Source organism: Poeciliopsis prolifica, unplaced genomic scaffold (genome assembly GCF_027474105.1).
Source record: "Poeciliopsis prolifica strain line A6 unplaced genomic scaffold, Auburn_PproV2 SCAFFOLD203, whole genome shotgun sequence".
Classification (NCBI taxonomy): domain Eukaryota; kingdom Metazoa; phylum Chordata; class Actinopteri; order Cyprinodontiformes; family Poeciliidae; genus Poeciliopsis; species Poeciliopsis prolifica.
Genome location: NW_026562578.1, coordinates 156,915 through 171,336, shown reverse-complemented (window position 1 = coordinate 171,336; position 14,422 = coordinate 156,915). Strand labels below are relative to the sequence as shown.

The 14,422-nt window shown below is 40.3% G+C and overlaps 1 pseudogene; it reads right to left on the bottom strand.

Moving 5' to 3' along the window:
• Window positions 1-581: 581 nt before the first annotated feature.
• On the bottom strand, window positions 582-13,156 carry LOC129356879 (NLR family CARD domain-containing protein 3-like; annotated as a pseudogene).
• Between the last annotated feature and the right edge of the window lie 1,266 nt (window positions 13,157-14,422).

Below are 14,422 nucleotides of genomic sequence, written 5' to 3'. Positions count from 1 at the left end.
TCCAACAAAATGTTGTAGTTTACTGTCTCAGGACATAAACCAGACATATATATAATATGTCTTGTGCATAGTGTGATAAATATGGTTTGGGCGTCTCATGAGCTCTGGCTTCATAATTTATGGTCTTTTTATGGTTTTGTACTTTGGGATTTTCATGTTCTGGTTCCAGTTCTGTTTTAAATTCTAGTCCCTGTTATATTGTGGTTGCTCACTTTCTTTTGTCCATTGTTTTAAACTTACTTCCTGTTGCTGAGTTCGTCACCTTTTCTGTCTCCTGGAAGTCAGTGATCTGTTCCTCTAATCAGATTTATCTCAGTTGTGTCTCTCTTCGACTTATGGTTTCCCAACAAATTTTACTAATCAGACCTCTAATCTATTTTGCATGTCTGTAATCATAATTGCCAGTATTTATTCTTTTGTCAGATTCCTCATGGGAGGGAAAGTTGTTTTTTTTCTTGTTATCCAGTTCCAGCGTTTCTGAAGTTTCCACTGGTTTCTGCCATCCAGCTGAACTCAGGGACTTAGTGAAAAGATTTTAGAATTGAACTGGATGAGATACACATAAAATGACTGGATTGTAAAATAGTTTTATTCAAAAGAATAAAAGTGGACCAAATTAATTTCCAGAAATTGTTTTTTAGACTCGTAAGCAATACAGTGTGTTCTCAGTATAGAAGAGATAAATCTAACAGACAGCATAGCTATGACAATAAGTATGTTGAAATCAGAAAAAAACAGCATTGATTCTTTGGCTGGGGTTATATTAAGATCTCATCATGTTACATCAGTGGGAAGACAGAGCAAGCAAAACCTCTCAAGAAATTTATTAGGAATTACTTAGAAGACTTCAAAGAGGAAAGATTCAATCCATGAATCTGACAAAAATGTTTCAGAGTGAAAGAGACAGACATGGAGAGACTGAACTATTTGTTCTACAGTGAGTGAGTTTCTCTGACAGGAGGAGACTCTTTAGACTCAATTCAGCACAGAAACACTGAGGAACCAGAGAACCAGAACCCAAATCCAGGAAACACAGGTTCAGTAAATGTAGTGTTGAAGGTGTGGAGGTGGATCAGTGAGTTGGAGGAAACTCTGTAGAAGGACAGAATGCCAGCAGGACAGTCCACATACACTGCTACTCTATTAGAAATAGAGGAAGAGGAGATCTGTCTTTCTTTGTCATTGTGCCAAACAGAGTAGCCATGAAAATGAGAACAGCCCAGACACCAGGACTGATCATTCTCCCCAAACCAACAGTCTCCATTCATTCCTGTCCTCCTAATTCCTCTATAAGTCACTGATATATAAACCCCTCCTCTCCACTCAACTTCCCAGTAACAGCGACCAGTCAGACCAGTTCTACACAGCAGCTGAGGATTATCAAATCTGTCTGGATGATCAGGATATGACTGAAGCTCCTTCACCCATGTCACTTTCCTGTTGTTTTCAGACAGTTCAAGCTCTCTGCTCACTGTGTTTGTGTCGATGGCGAGTTCACAGAAATCTGATGGAGAGAACACATTTCAACTGCAGTTATTGATAATTTATTGGCATTTTGATGATGACTCCCAATACAGTTTGAAGATGGTTGAATGTGAACTATTTTGTTATCATGAATCAAACAAACACTTCCTCAGACCTGGTGTCAACCATTGGATTCCAGCAGGCTCCACCCTGAAAGGAGGAGAGCGATCAGACAATCAGATTGACTGCTCATTGCTAGCAGATCTATTCTGAATCAAAGTGCCATTCTAAATGACGGTCTAATTGCAACCGTTCTCCCGGTACTGCGTACCAGCTCAGAATCTTCCACCGGAACGTTACTCTGCGTACCGGACCGTTCCGGCTTACTTTCAGCCCTGTCTGTAATCCCAGGTGGCGTTGTTGGTAAAAGTATTTCATAATTTCAATTTCAGACACATCTTATGTCACACCATCAAAACATAACTCTGGTGGTATTAGCGGTCATTTGGAGACAGTCTCCTCCCAAAGAGTCAGCCATGCCTGACCTGAACTGGAAGTTGTTTATTAGGCTTGAGCAGTGAAATCACTGCAAAAGCCTGTTATAATTGAAACATTTCTTATTAGTCAAAAGCAGCAAAAGTGCTTCAAAGGCCTGTTGCAAACCAATTTTTTTTTTTCTCGACACCAAAGAAGTTAATGTGAAGGCCTAAAAATATACTAATACCACCCAAAATATTCCTACGCCTGAAATTTATTTTAATGGAATCGGAAAAGGGCATAACCAAATGGCTCTACAGCAACCTCCATACTTGAAATAGGCCAACTAGTGAAACGTAAAGAGCTAAAATGTTGGACGTAGTTAAAACTAGAACATAATGTCTTTGGAGGTATTCTCTAAACCCATAAGGAAGTCGGCCACTTTAGATCAAAGGGTCATTTTTGAGCATTTGTGACTTTTTGTTAGAGTTCATGATGAACTTTAACAAACTTTTTCATGGGACACAGAGCTATCAGTTTCATATTAAGTCAATATGGATTAGAGGCATAGAGGATGAAAAGTTATCAAGAGATTGAGACGGAGTGGAGCCAGGCCTCAAAGTTGCTGTTGAGTTTGTGTTTTGCACTTAACCAGAATTTGTTTATGACACTTGGGTTATGTACGCTGGTATTTTTTTTTTTATCAAGTAAGTTTTGGAATGGCTTTTCACTTCCTCTTGAGTAAAGATATATTGTAATAGTCACATGTAACTGTCTTTGTGCACTTTCTTTTGAGCAATTTGTGGAAAATTTAGTTTAAAGCTGAATTGGAACTACGGTCTTCTGTGTCCTTAAAAAAGTACTGTTGTGTGAGATTGTGGTATACATAGTGATGATTTTTATACTGTTCAGTTCATTTGACTGGAATAAACTGCCACCATCATTATTAACATTATCTAAATCCAATCAAGAAGCTCAGTGGGAGGAAGTACTGGATTCTGTCAGGCTGACTACAGGACAGAGAAAGCATTTCTCCTCTATCAGAGCTTCTCTTCACCAGCACCAGCTTCCACCATACCTGAGAACTTCCAGTCTCCAGTGTGGATCCTTCTGTCCTGCTAACAGCAGCTTCAGTCCTGAGCCTCCAGGATGATTGTAGCTCAGGTCCAACTCTTTCAGATGAGAGGGGTTGGAGGTCAGAGCTGAGGCCAGAGAGGCACAGCCTTCCTCTGAGATCAGGCATCCTGATAAGCTGTCAGACATAATTATAAATGCATGGGGAGAAGTTGGAACATGACAAAATTCAGAAGAAAAACCAAGCCCCCAAAACAGCGGTGCTTTATATATATATATATATATATATATATATATATATATATATATATATATATATATATATATATATATATATATATATATATATATATATATATATATATATATATTTATATATATATATATATATATATATATATATATATATATATATATATATATATATATATATATATATATATATATAAAACAAGCCGGCTCAGACGTCGCCCGGCTAAACAAGGTCTGCGTCAAGTGCTGGAGAACCAGAGCACCTTGATGACAAATGGGCTACTGGAACAAGACGGAAATGGGCGAGAGCTGAAACTTGGATCTGTTGGAATGCTACTACTCAAGTAACCCTAATCAGAGAGGTTACATGCAATTACTGGAGAAGGAATGGTTACTTTGACATCCCCAGTCAACACTAAGTGCTAAACAACTAGTAGCTCAGTGTTCCAACATCCGCACACGACTATTGCTGTCACAACTTCAGATTGATGAGGTACAACACAAATGCTACGGCAAAAAGGAGGAACCTGGATGTCAGAACTGTGAGGGGATACACGGCCCCAATGAGCGAAACAGAGCTGAACGAGACAGCTGCTGATGTCCAAGAAAGAGTCTCAGGTATGAAAAACTGGACAGCACCAGGGCCTGACATGATCCATGCCTACTGGCTGAAGAAATTCACTGCTCTCCATGAGTGACTGGCAGCCCAAATGAACCAGCTGCTAAAAAGTGGGACTTACCCTGAATGGTTAACTGAAGGGCAGACAATCCTAATCCAGAAGGACCCATCAACTACCGACCAATAACCTGCTTCTCCACAACCTGGAAGCTCATGTCAGGCATCATAGCAGCCAAGATAAGCAAACACATGAATAAACACATGAGCATGGCACAGAAGGGTATCGGTGTAAATAGCAGAGGAGCCAAACACCAACTCCTCGTAGACCACACAGTTGCCAGAGACTGCAAAATCCGACACACCGACCTGTGCATGGCTTGGATTGATTACAAGAAAGCCTATGACTCAATGCCGCATACGTGGATCATCGAATGCTTAGAGGTGTATAACATCAACAGGACTCTGAGAGCCTTCATTGCAAACTCGATGAGGCTGTGGAAAACCACCCTTGAAGCCAACTGCAAACCACTTGCACAAGTGTCCATCAAATGTGGCATATACCAAGGAGATGCTCTGTCCCCGCTACTGTTCTGCATAGGCCTGAACCCCCTCAGCCAAATTATCAACAAGACTGGTTACGGATACCGACTCAAAAATGGGTCACCTTCTCTACATGGATGACATCAAGCTGTACGCCAAGTGAGCGAGACATCGACTCACTGATCCACACCACCAGGATCTACAGCATGGACATTGGGATGTCATTGGGACTAGAGAAGTGTGGTCGGCTGGTAACAAAGAGGGGGAAGGTGATCCGCACAGAAGGGGTCTCACTCCCAGAAGGAACAATAGCAGACATAGAGGACAGTTACAAGTACCTTGGTATACCACAAACAAATGTCAACCTCGATGAGGCCACAAGGAAAGGAGCCACAGCTAAATACCTCCAACGAATAAGGCAAGTCCTGAGAAGCCAACTCAATGGCAAGAATAAAATCCGTGCGATAAACAGCTATGCCCTGCCAGTAATCAGATACCCTGCTGGAATAATTAGCTGGCCAAAGGAGGAGAGAAAAGCCACTGATATTAAGACTCGAAAACTATTAACCATACATGGATAGTAGTACCCCAAATCCAGCACCCTGAGACTGTACATGAGAGCCGCAAGGAAGGAGGCAGAGGACTAGTGAGTGTGAGAACCACTGTTCAGAACGAAACAACTAAGATCCATAAATACATCAGGGACAAAGCCTCAACAGACAATGTGCTCAGTGAATGTCTCAGACAACAGGGAACGGAGGTTGAGGTGCCAGAGATACCATCATGGGAGGACAAGCCCCTACATGGGATGTACCACCAGCAAATAACCCAAGTGACTGATATCAGTAAATCCTACCAATGGCTGGAAAAAGCTGGACTCAAGGACAGCACAGAGGCCCTCATCCTGGTGTTAGGAACAGGCCCTAAACACCAGAGCAATAGAGGCCCAGATCTACCACACCAGACAAGACCCAAGGTGTAGGTGTGTAAGTATTGTAAATAATTAAATATATATTTTGTTCTGGCCCCAGTTAATCATTGTTCTGCTGATTTAAACTTAGATTGCTTTAATATCGCTGATGGAGTTAAGAAATGAGAAATAAAGAATAAAGCCAAAGTTTATATGTGAACAGGAACTAAAGGTCAGAGAACACAATAAAAAAAGTAATAAAATCCATCACTAAAATAACAATTACATCATCTTTGATGATAGGTAACAAACAGAAATTTAGTTTCAACATGTTTGCCAAACATTGTACCTGATAGTTTCCAGTTTGCAGTTTGGACTCTTCAGTCCAGCAGATAGAAGCTTCACTCCTGAATCCATCAGGTTGTTGTTACTCAGGTCCAGTTCTCTGAGACTGGAGGACTGGGAGCTGAGAACTGAGGACAGAGCTTCACAGATTCTCTCTGAGAGGTTACAGAGGTTCAGTCTGAGGAGAGAGAGAATAAAAAGTCACCTTGAAGAGTGATGGCATGTGTCTTCCACAGGTATCTATGTTGCCTTTTCTTGTGAACTAGTTCATAATAAATAAAGTCAAATAACATGAATCAATATTTACCTCATTGTTAGCATATTTATCTCAATCAATAGTAAAAACAGTAACAATCTGTGTCCTTACAGAGCTTTGTTGGAGGCTTTAACCACTGGCAGCAGCCTCAGAAGAACCTCCTCTGAAGCAGAGTATTTCTTCAGATCAAACACATCCAAATCTTCTACTGATGAAACTAAAATGAAACCCAGAGCTGACCACTGAGCAGGAGACAGTTTATCTTTGGAGAGACTTCCTGAACTCAGAGACTGTTGGAGCTCTTCCACTAGAGAACAGTCATTCAGTTCATTCAGACAGTGGAACAGATTGATGCTTTTCTCTGCAGACACATTCCCTCTGATCTTCTCTTTGATGTACTGAACTGTTTCCTGATTGGTCTGTGAGCTACTTCCTACCTGTGTCAGCAGACCTTGTAGGAGTCTCTGATTGGTCTGCAGTGAAAGTCCCAAGAGGAAGCGTAGGAATAAGTCTAGGTGTCCATTTGGACTTTGCAAGGCCTGATCAACAGTTTTCTGAAGGAGAGACTTTGTTTCTACAGTCTTAGATTTCAAAGATATTGTAGATGTTTGTGTTTCTTCCATCAGGTTGACCCCAGAGTTGTTGAAGGTCAGATTAACATGAAGAGCAGCCAGAAACTCCTGAATACTCAGATGGACGAAGCAGAACACCTTGTCCTGGTACAGACCTCTCTCCTCTCTAAAGATCTGTGTGAACACTCCTGAGTACACTGAGGCTGCTCTGATATCGATGCCACACTCTGCCAGGTCTGATTCATAGAAGATCAGGTTTCCTTTCTGCAGCTGATCAAAAGCCAGTTTTCCCAGAGACTCAAGCATCTTCCTGCTCTCTGGACTCCAGTGTGGATCTGTTTCAGCTCCTCCATCATATTTCACCTTCTTCACTTTGGTCTGAACCACCAGGAAGTGAATGTATATCTCAGTCAGGGTTCTGGGCAACTCTCCACCCTCACTGGTCTTCAACACGTCCTCCAGAACTGTAGCAGTGATCCAGCAGAAGACTGGGATGTGGCACATGATGTGGAGGCTTCGTGACGTCTTTATGTGGGAGATGATCCTGCTGGCCTGCTCCTCATCACTGAATCTCTTCTTGAAGTACTCCTCCTTCTGTGGGTCAGTGAACCCTCTGATCTCTGTCACCATGCCAACATACTCAGAAGGGATCTGATTGGCTGCTGCAGGTCGTGTGGTTATCCAGAGGAGAGCAGAGGGAAGCAGTTTCCCTCTGATGAGGTTTGTGAGCAGAACGTCCACTGAGCTGGACTCTGTGACATCAGTCAGGATGTCCTTGTTGAGGAAGTCCAGAGGAAGTCGACTCATCCAGACCATCAAAGATGAACAAACCTGGATGTTTTCAAAGCTGCAGATTTCTTTGGTTTCAGTAAAGAAGTGATGAACAAGTTCCACCAAGCTGAACTTTTCTCTCTCAGCACATTCAGTTCTCTGAAGGTGAATGGAAATATAAACTGGATGTTCTGGTGGGCTTTATCTTCAGCCCAGTCCAGAGTGAACTTCTGTGTTAAGACTGTTTTCCCAATGCCGGCCACTCCCTTTGTCATCACTGTTCTGATTGGTTGATCTCTTCCATTAAAGATGTCTTCTTGTTTGATTGTTGTTTCTGGTCTGTGTGTTTTCCTGGATGCTGTTTCAATCTGTCTGACCTCATGTTCATCATTGACCTCTCCAGTCCCTCCCTCTGTGATGTAGAGCTCTGTGTAGATCTGGTTCAGAAGGCTTGGACTTCCTGCTTTAGCAATCCCCTCAAACACACACTGGAACTTCTTCTGCAGACTAGATTTAAGTTCTCGTTGACAAGGTGCAGGACTTGTTTCTGAATGAAGAATAAATAATTTTAATATATTTTAGTTTAGAATGATTTTTCCATCAGGTCCAACCTTTGCAGAAACCCTCTTACTTCTTTGCAGACGGTCAGCCAGCTGCTCCTGCTTCATCATCCTCAGGAAGTTCAGTATGATCTCTATCACTGCCTCTCTGCTGCTCTTCCTCTGCACGTCATCCTCACCTTCCACCTCCTCCTCATCTCTCTGGCTCTCTGAGCATTCTGGATCATCTTGATTCAAAACATTCTTGATCTTCTTCAGTTCTTTCTTCACAAAAGTCACAATATCGTCCTCCAGCAGCTGAAAGAAAATAATATATGAAGGACACACCAGATGGGGATCACGGAGCCAAAGAAGATATTCATGCTGGATGGACTGACAGTCCTTTGGTCTACAAAGGACTGTCTACAAGGACCAATGGTAAAGTAGTTGTTGTACTTATACAGACCATAAATATGGAGTCCAGCTGTGTTTGATGCTGCTGGGCGGATGGACTACTGGGAACCTCTGAACTCTGCTCGTTCTCCCTGTGAAGAAACCAGGAACAATTGCAAAGTCATTTCGAAATAATCCAGGTTTTCACATAAAAACTCCTGAAAACAGAATATTTGAGCATCAAGGTAAGACATTAGAAAGCAGATAAGAAGAGCAAATAAAAGAATGAAAACCAGTAACACCAGAATCACGCAATAGATATTAGAAAAAGTGGATCTTGAAATGGGATTTCAAATCATCCACACATTGAGTATGTTGGATGCTGCTGTAGACAGTGTCTTTAGGACAATGCAGAACATCCAACAGCTTCTGCTGACTAGATCTGTGGTAGTGAACATGGAGGAAGTCTTCATAGCAAAACTTGGAACAAGTTGCCACAGCAGAAATGGTGAAGAAAGATAAAAACCATACATTTTTGGTGAAATAGTGAACAACCACACACAGGAAATTGGATTACAAGAAAGAACAGAATGAGAACTGAGTGCTCAGTCCTGCTTTATGAACATTGCATATTTATAATTTTCTCTCTCTTACACGGTCACTTCGCAAGGTAATGATGTAATATTGACAAACAAGCTGATTCTGTTGATTGAACAATGGAGTCTGGGTTATTGAGAGTCTTTTTTTTTGTTTACAATTTTACTTGCTTATAATGCTTTACACACATCAACAGCTATTACTATTATTTTTTTCAGAATTATATTTATTTATTGTATTTATGTTCATTTCATCAAATAAATAATTTTATTTATTCAGCCCAGTACGGGGCTGAATAAATAATTTGCCACTAATTAATGAGGACCAAAACCTAAAATCAGTGAATTTTATGTATTCACTGATGAAATGAACATCAATACAAGGGTTTATATTTTATGGACATATATATAACCAGCTCCTCCATGATAATCACAAGTAATTTCCTAATCAGTTTAGAAACAATTCCTCCAGTATGTATTTAGGAATGGCTCAATTCCACTAAAGTTGTGGTTTCACAGTTGACTCCCTGACAAATGATCACAAGACACATGCTCCCAACCTTATTGTAAATGTGACAAAAGCTAGAAACTTGTAAAAAAAACATAAATATATTTCTTACTAGATAAGCCAAACAGAGATATTGGTATAGACAAAAGCTCACATTTCTCTGCACACTTTTCCCAGTCACACCTGCAGACAGTCAGTGGTAGGGGGGGTGGAGTTATTGCAAAGTAATGTCAATAAAAAGGCTTTAATTGATTGAATTGATTAGATTTGGAGACAATTTAGGATACATGTGATTGTTCCATTTACAGCTGACAAGAATTGAAACATTGCATAACTGAGAAAGATTTTCAAATACAATGAGAAAAAGTTACGAAACAAAAAAGGTCCATTGATTTTATGTTAAACTGTACAGAGTCAGATTCTGTTGGAGATTTCTTCCTGATTAAGGGTTTTTCCTTTCCACTGTTGCTATGTGTTTACTCAATGTAAGGAATTACTGTAAAGTTAACGACACAATGCAAGCCGTGTTTTACTATGTGCATGTCAAGGAGGAGTGAATACTGCAGGTCAAATACACGACGCAATCTGCTGGATTTCATTGGACAGAATTTTTATTTATTTTTTTATCTCTTTTGAATAATTAACAGAGCGTATTGTTTGAAAACTAGGATTGATTGGAATGTATCCATGTCTGGATTTTCTCATGAAATACCTTTAGATTACATTGGTTGTGAATTAGTGGTATATAAAAAAACTGAATGGACCTGAATTCAGAGACTATAAATATTTGAGAGGCAACCCAGTTACCTTAGTAATTTGTAAAAGAGGACTGATCAGTGAGCAGCAGACCAGAATAAGTATTTAACTTTAAAAGAAGAGTATTTAACATTTGGCACTGATCAACGAGGACCAAAACCTATCTGACCGGAACTGTTGGACATGGTGTAGCAGCATCAAGGAGACCTCCAACAGCTTCCATTCCATCAGCTTTCACTACTGTGGTTCTGGAGAACATCCAACACACACCACTCCACATATGAACAGAAAATACGGGGAAAGCGCTGAGCTCACATTAAACACACGTTGGAATAAAAACAGTTCAGACTGACAGTTCACACAGTGAGAGAAGTTGGATATAGCTCACCTCTCTGAAGGCGAATCTCCAGGAGATTTAAAGAAAATGATTGCGTCCTTTGATTTGTCGCTCTTTAAGGACATACAGCTGGGTTCTGCTTCTGGTTTAAGTTCATGCTTCTGTTTCTTGGACATCCTGATAGAGAACAACACTCATGTTCATATCTTGTTGAAAAGAGGAGCAGCAGCAGCTTCATCATCACATCTGTTTTGGTCTTCATATAGTGTGAATTCTGTGTGAAAAGGGCTGCAGAAAGTTGGAGATGGTGATCTGACCTTTGACCTTTGCTCCGGCTCTCATCTTCCTTCCACAACGTGATTTTAGAGGGAGGTCTCCCCGCTCTCTGTCCTCACACTGATCCATGCTGCTGAATTCACATCCACATCAGCTCATACACATCTGCAGAGGAAACACAAATGATTCATCTGCATATCAATTGTGATCATCATTATCGCTGGAACAAGATCAACTGCTCTGGAGGCCTCATTTTCCTGCCAATGACCTTGAAAATACCTTCTTCCCCTCTAGGTGATCTTATGAATGTTGGTCTAATTCAGTCTTTCTGCTGAAACCCAGCTGCTCATTGCTAAACTCTGATTATCTTTCTTTTGGTAAGCAGATGGTTCAGAGAAACTTTTACTGTTTTTATCTGTGGCTAGAAATATTGCACCTTTCAATGTCGCACCTCCTCAGGAACTAAGGAGTTGAGTCATCAGCTTTGAGATTGGTTGTGGGAACCACATGTACTTTGATCCAGCACACCTTTCATATAAAGCTATATTTACATTGTAAACAACAGCTTGCTGAGGAGAAGAAGAAGATCTGTTCATATTTACCAGAATGGATGCAAACCCAGAGAAGTGTAGCAGCAGTGAAGTGCAGGTTTTACAGAACCTGCAGGCAGCAGGAGAAATATAACATAAGGCTGTAATAATGGAGGCAGAAAGTGAAACAACTGAAACAAGATTACAAAAGACAAAGACCACAATAATCAGATTGAATCAGATTATTGGTGGATTTGACTGAACTGGGTTCTGAGGCAAGAACAACTTTTAATACCAAAGGCCCACAAAGGTCAAGTGGGAGCAGATTATTAGAGCTGGATTACTCTTTGATATCCAGATTAGCAACTTGTTGCTCTAATGGACGAAATCAGACTCAGTGAGGGTTCACTACAGATGGTAGATTGACTTCAGCCAAAATTTGTTAAAGAGCTAATGCAGAACCACAACAGGCTTCTATTAGATATCCATTTATGTGAACTAACTGGATCTAATTGCTCTGCTGTTCTCTCATTTCTACATTCAGCCATTCATCACTGATCAACATTCCATTTTAGATTTACTGCTTAATTGTTATTTGGGTTCTGGTTCAAACTTTAGCCACTGAATCAGAAAGTTTTATCCAGATGTTTCTAGAGCAACATCTGTGACTCCTTGAAGGACAGCTGGATTTAAAAGAAGCTACAACATTCAACAAAGAGACACGATTCCTCAGAATCACAGATTTTAGCCACAATTTAAGAAAAAATAATAAAACCTTTGTTTTTAAATGTTAAAGTAAAAATGTTCCCATATAGTTACTTTAACTTTTCAGACTCTTTATTTTGGAAAAACAAATCCATTATCCACTGGATTTGTTTTTGACCTGCTGATTGACCACTGCTCATTACCAGTGGTCAGTCAGCCTGACAGTTGTGTTTTTGGACGTTGGGAGGAAGCTAGTATACTGGAAAGAACCCAGGCATGCACAAGGAGAACATGCAAACAAACTTTGGGCCAAGAATAGAAATCAGAGCTTTATTGTGCTACCAACTGCACAACAGAGCAGCAGCACAGTGGTAAATCCTTACTCCTAATTCTTCTCTCATAGGCCAACACTTGAACAAGAGACAGATCACTTAAGAAAAAATCTGAGTTTGATTACCAGAAACAATTATTGTTTTATTGATGGATTTTTAAAAATTCTGTGTTAAGCTTTTGGATTATCTGTCTTTTGAACAAATTTCACTCTAAAATGTTGAATCTGAAGAAGTTTAAAGCTGAAAACATTTCTTGGTTTGATTCAAGTCACCTCCAGGTTTTCAGCGGTTATTTCAATCCGATCTCTGAACAGCAAATATTTTACAGCTGTCATAAACAGAGTGGAGACATATTTGAGAAACCTCTCAAGTTATTCGTTAATCATTCTCTAAATTCACATCTGGTTCATATTTAAGATGATCCACAAGGTTTAACTAGCTGCAGAATCTCTTAAGAGAGAGTTCAAGTTTCAGGTTGACCTTTGTAGTTTTTGCAGACCAACAGCAGAACCTTCAGAACATGTTTTTTACAGAATCCAGAGTTTTGGTCGGAGATTAAAAGATGGTTTAAACTGAACGTATTTAAGCTCCCAGATATTTAGATTTTTGAAGGATTATCTGAAGAAATAAAACCATGATGATCAATACAGTTCTACTCATTAGCTGTTCATCATCATGTTTGATTCCAGTAAATCAATAATCTAATAATCCTCTGGATTATTCTTCAAACAGCAGAGAAATGAAACTTAGAGCTCAAATTTGAAGTGAACATCTTCTTCAAACTTCAGAGAACAGAAAAACAAACAGGACAGTTCTCGAAGGCAAAGTTCAAGAAGAAAACAAAGCAAACTTACAGTTTGTTCAAACAGTCCCAAGAGGCGAAGAAGAAGATCTTTCAAGTGACTCTCAGGTGATCTGCTTCCAGGAAGGAGGCGGAGCTTCACCTGCGATGGAGGTGGGACAGGTTAGAGGGTGGACCAATAGGAGCACTAGTGGAGTCCCTGCAAGCTTCAAAGTTCAAAGTTTCTTTCTGGTCCTCAAGGAGTTGTTTGGTTTGCAGCTGCCAGTCAACAGAAACCAACAAACACTCCCCACCAGCTCCACTTCCTGGTTACACAGTAAAAAGCTGTGAGCTGCTGGAATCACTGTGTTCTCAGTGGTGACAGAGCGTACCAGCATCCTGAAGGATCCACATCTTCACCCTGCAGCTGACTCTGGTCTTTAACAGGAAGTGAGGCGTGTCGGCAGCTCTGTTGCTTTCTGCTCACAGCATCATTCAAAGTCTGCAGGTTTTTCTCCAGTCTCACTCCTTCAACATACTGAACAAAGGTGGGGCAGTTGGCTTTTTCTTCCACAATCACACTTCTTTAGTTTTCACCACATTGATGTTGAAAAATGTGTCTCCTTCACGATGAGACCATGAAGCTCTGATGTCTCCCTGCTAAGGAGGGACCAATGGCAGAACTATCAGCAGGTGCAGTAATGGGGCATCCTGGTCAAACAATAGCACAAAAAGCTCATAATAGCATTTTGGAATCACATTCGCAGGTCCAAAACACCTGCAGTTGGAGACACTTTGCCAGTGGGATCTTTGACAATTAAAATCCCACAGTTTGGGATGTCTTTGCCACAAAGTTCAAGACGAAGCTCTAGTAGCCAATATTAGGCATATTAAACCCATCCCCTGCTCATGCATGCTCTAGCCTCCTACAACAACTTTAAACCATTTTCCTGACCTTCCACCAAACCATGGACATTTCCAGTCATGAGGCACAAACACCAATCTCCCTGGGAGACAAGGAGTTTCTATCTATAGTAAGGAGAAGTAAAACTAAAATATCTGTTGATAGTGATGGGATTGACATGGTGATTATAAAAAACAATTACTGACTGTGTTATTAAACCAGTTACTTGTATTTGTAGTTTGGTAGATTTCAAGAAAAAAATGTAATTATCCAAAGCAATTCCAATGTTTAAAAATGGTGATAGCTATATCTTTGATTATTATAGACCGATATCAGTGCAGTGCTCTCCTAGTTTACCAAAGTGATTGAAAATGGTTCGTTCAGAAATTTGTGATTTTGAAAATAATAACTTGTTGACTGACAGTCAATATGGATTTAGACAAAAATAAATCAGCATCCTTTGCATTATTAGAATGACATGATGG